We start from the raw sequence: 5,151 nt of genomic DNA, 5'->3' as shown, positions 1-5,151 counted from the left end.
TTTCCATACTTGTTTTTTCTATTTTTTTTGTTGCGTACTTTGTATGCTTAGTGACATTTTGTTTTATTTCCTTCAATTAAGAATAAATAACTACTATAATGTATTGTCATGTTTATTTTTTATTTTGTCTACTACTTAATAGTTGGCGGTAAAATGTGTATCTCCTTTAATAATATTTTATTCATTCAATTATGAGGACTCCTTTATAACAATTGAGTAATCATTTTTCGTTTAGAGATGAGTAAGTGTTTAATGTTGGATAAATGCATAATGTTCATAGGTTTAGAGACATCATGGAAAATTAATGTTGTTGGATTTCCAAGTGATTTCATATTTCCATTGTGGAACTTAACTTCTGGTCGAGGTTGAATATTTGGCATATGATTATTTCCATGCTCTGTATTGAGTGTTCTAAAGTAGTGCAATACATTAGGTTTCCTTACTGTCACTATACAAATATTTGAAGTACTAGTGACCGTTCAATCAATGATTTATGAGGGAACATTCATTAATTTATCGAATGTGTGAATTGACTAACGTTAGAAAAATTCGGAATTTAAAATTTATACGTGTATAATTGTAAAATCAAAAGTTAAAATTTGTAAATTTTTATACAATCTGCAACAAACACATGGTGTTGGGAAGTGAAGGTTATGAAAACACTTAGAAAGGGAAATTTGAATAAGTGGCTTTCTTTTGCGTTGAATATGTAAGAATTATGTAGGATAAATGACACTGTTATTTTTATTCTGGTTTACCTTCTCAACTAAGGCTACCTCCAGTCCACCCTCCTCAGGTGATTTCGCCTCTCTCCACGAGGACTTAATCTACTAATCAAAACTTGATTACAATGGTCCACGAAGGTCAGCAACCAACGTCTTCTCGAGAATCTTAACCATAACCAGTTACTCAAGGAATAACTATCAACTGACTTCTTGAGAATCTTAACCACAACCTGGTTACTCAAGAATCAGGATTACAAACAACCTCTTGAGATACTTAACCACACTTGGTTACTCAAGAAATGATACAACAATATCTTCTAACTAGTGATTTTAAGTGCTTTTAAATAAGCTATATCAAAACTGTGAGTTTTCACTAAGTTTAAGTACAGGTGTTTGAGCTTGGAACTATGAATGACTTGAACTTTGAATTTGCGTAGCTGTTCTAGTTCAGGAGCTCTTCATAACTTTCTTCTTGCTTGTATTAGAACTTTGTATGTAACACTTTATGTACGTGAGTTCTCTATACAGGTGTTGTATCTGTGCAAGACTTGTTAAGAATCGTTGTAATTATGTTCAAGCGTCTTGTTTTCTTCTTCAAATGATTTTCTTTATATAGCCTTTGAAGGAATCAAACGTTATAACCTCGTATTTGTCAAAGTCGTAGATCTTGTGTGCTGATTTGGTGAAAGTGTATCTTCCACGCTTCTTGAAACTTGTTCCACATTTTATGCTTCAGCCGTTTTGTGATGATTATGTCTGTAACGGTATCTTTGCATATCTTCATTTCATAATTTCTTTCAGACTTGTATATTTGATTTATTTAGTAACTTCTGTCTGAACTTAACTTCTGTTTTGACTTGTTTTGCGTGACTTCTTGTTTGAGCACAATTTGCTTTTCTTTGTAGCTTGATTTTCTTCTATAACTTACGTTAGACTTTGTAAGCATATATTTCAATCAGAGTTTGTAGCTTCTATCAGTCTTTGTAAGCATTGACTTCTATTCAGAATTTGTCTTCAGCGGTTGGTGCAGTCAGAAGTTGCTTCATATATTGTAGCTTCTGATACTTCAGCGTGACTTTTGCTTTACTTGCTTTGTTTATCTTTTGCATTGAGTCCAAGTTCTGATGGTGCTTGGTTGGAACTTCTTCTGAAATAAGAGATATAAGAATCAGAGTACCATATTCACTTAAGCAAAATTTATCTTAAGATTAACATCACTTAAACAAAATTTATCATATTGTTATCATCAAAACTTTAATATATGATTAAAACCAAACTTTGTTCTAACAATCTCCCCCTTTTTGATGATGACAAAACATTTAAGTTTTGCTTAGAAATTTTGTATATAAGAGACAATCTCCCCCTGAGATATATAGTCTCCCCCTGAATTAAATACTTAGAGAGAAAATAAAGATAAACTTCCCTGAGTGTAATTTTCTCTTTGGCACTTTTCTTTAGAAGATTGAATAAGATGATCTTTGTTGAAGCACTTTTCTTCAGAAGATCTGATTAGTTCAGATATTTGTTCAGAGCACTAGTCTTCAAAAGATCGGATCATTTTAGATATTTGTTCAAAGCACTAGTCTTCAGAAGATCTTTGTTGGACTTTCTTCCAGATATTGTCCTAGTACTTTTAGAAGATCTTTCAAACTTTCTTCTTCAGATATTGTTCTTTGTAGTTCACAGTTGTATTCTTTCATAGTAATGAATTTTACCTGCATGCTTTCAGAAAGAAACACTTTTGTACTTTCTGTACATGTTAAAAATGTTTGAGATTTTATCTTAGTAACTGTTATGTTTTAATCACTTCAAAATTTCATACTATTTTCTCCCCCTTTTTGTCATAATCAAAAAGCGTTAAGTAAATGATAGACAGAAAACAAGATAAAAAATAGAAATTGATTTCATTAATGAAGCAGGAAGGTTACAAACAAACTCAAGAAAATAGACATGTTATATGATGACTTAAGCAATGAACACTTCACAACTTTCTTCAATAAGAAGACCATTGTAATCCGGGAGTTCTGCATTGCGGAGAATTTGAATTAATTCAACGGATTCAAACAGAGCAGATAAGACTCTCCCATATGGAATGTGGATACTTTGACTACATCCAAAGGCTGTGAGATATTCCCTTAGATGACAGAAGATGATTGCGGGAAGATTCAGCGGACGACCATTTTCAAGTCTATGAATCAGAAAGTGATCTATGCATGTCAGTAGTGTTAGCTGAAGATTTCGTCTTGTAATATTTGTCCTTCGAAGAAGTGGAAAATCGAAGGAAAGATGGTTACTGATGGCCATCCCTTAAAAATAAAAGATGGCTACTGATGGCCATGCTTCGAGAATAAAGATTTCTAAGTTCGTTATGAAGATAATGAATACTGAAAGCTAGCGAAAGTATGTGTCTTCGGGGACTTAGACAAAATTTATAAAATATATTCAAGTATTACTACTTAGCGTGTTTTCGTAGTGTTTTTAATACACTGCCACGCGTCGAAGACGGACTCAGGCGGGAAGATTTGAAATTCGAAGACGGTTTCGTAACTGTCCAAGTAACAGATGGCGTCGCTGGAAGTTCTTATGAGAGACGTGGCAGCAGATTAGTGTAGGACCGTTAAGGTCGAAACTAGTATAAATAGGAGTCTTAATGTTAGGATTCTGTGTGTTCATTTTGTACAAATCACTCACATATTTACTCAAGTATCAAGCGTTAAGAGAAAGAGTTCGCTGAGAAAATGTACGTATGACACCACCACTTTAATACATGTGTATTATCTTTCGTTTTCGAATATTTTTCAGAATTACTGCATTCCATTTACTTCTTGCCATTTACATTTCTGTATCTTTACTTTAATGTCATTTACTTTCGAATTACTTTCATGTCATTTATTTTCAAAGTCTTTAACGTTTCTGCATTCTAAGATTCTTTACGTTTAACAGTCCTTTTAGTTTCATATATTATGTTACTTATCTTTTCATTAAAATCATACTTACATATAACAAAGTGATTATCAAGATTACTTGTTCTTTAATCGAACAACGCTTATTGAAGAAGACGAATCATGAATATGGTTCGAATGAGCATTGATAACAATCTTTTTGACTATGTGTCCTAGGATCAATCTAGTCGATCCTGCGAGTAACCAAATCATATTTATTATAGTTTGGAAGACTAGCGGTTGTTTACCGGAAATCACCGTAAACAAATTGGCACGCCCAGTGGGACAGTGTCAAGCGGATTGTTTTAATCAATTGATTTATTTTTGTCTAGACAATATCAAGACCTTGTATGAACCTTAGGAACGGTAAATTAACGAACAGTGCACAACCGATTCCCAAACGAAGGTACAACAGGAAAATGGTCGTTACGGCCAGTGCAGGGGGTGATCAAGATCCCCCACAAGGTTCAGGATCAGGAGCGGCAAATTTGACTTCCACTCAAGGAACACAGGATACAACGGGTCCAAATGGATCGAGACCTGCAGATAATTCCCAGGCTATGCCTGAAAATAATACAGGATCCTCAGGGACTATTCCAGTTTCAGTGTCGACAACCGCACCCTCATCCACAAGTGCAGAGGACGTACCGTTTTCCTCGACAAATGCTGCAAACAATTTGTTTGGTCAAGGAAGGAATTCTGCTTTCGAATGGAGACCAAATAATCCATATGGAATGCCATACCAATATGGAACAGGCGTACGAGGGGCAGGACCTATATATGCCCCAACTAACAATGCGACATTTTCACCGAATGTTGGTTCAGTGGGTCGAAGTGCACACAACACTAGTTTTTCTACCCAGATGCCCCACTTTACCACAAATAACCAAGCAGCATTTCGACAAGAAATGGATGCAAGCAACCATGATATGCTAGGGGCTTTGGCCAGAGAATTGACTTCAATTTTAAACCCACTAGTGACAAATATTGCTACTACAAATAGGGAAAACGTGGAGACTTTCCAAAAGATATCATCTCAAATGAATCGAATGGCAGAGTTCATGGGAGTAACACCACCTAGAAGGAAAGACAAACAACCTTCGAATCAAGAAGAGAGGCCCATTATGGAACGTGTACAAGATATAGTTCCGTTGTCTAGGACAGCCACTAGGGATGTAGGCCCCTCACGAAGAACAGAGACGATCGAAGGAACTCCAGTAATTAACTTAGAGGCTTCAAATCAAAGAACCGTCCCCGTTCGACAGGAAACAGAGGAGGAGCGACCCAGATTAAGGGTTGTGGGTAGGAACGAACACCCAGATGAGGTTGTTCAAAGAGTCAGAAGAGAAAATCTGGCTACAGAAAATAACTTAACTGCCATGATAGAAAGGGTTATGGCCAATAATGGCCTTAGTACTAGACTTAGACGTCCAAATTATACATCCCCTATATCAGATTATATGATGCAGACAGAATTGCCTAGG

Source organism: Vicia villosa, linkage group LG1, assembly GCF_029867415.1.
Source record: "Vicia villosa cultivar HV-30 ecotype Madison, WI linkage group LG1, Vvil1.0, whole genome shotgun sequence".
Lineage (NCBI taxonomy): Eukaryota > Viridiplantae > Streptophyta > Magnoliopsida > Fabales > Fabaceae > Vicia > Vicia villosa.
Note: the sequence above shows the minus strand (reverse complement) of the source record.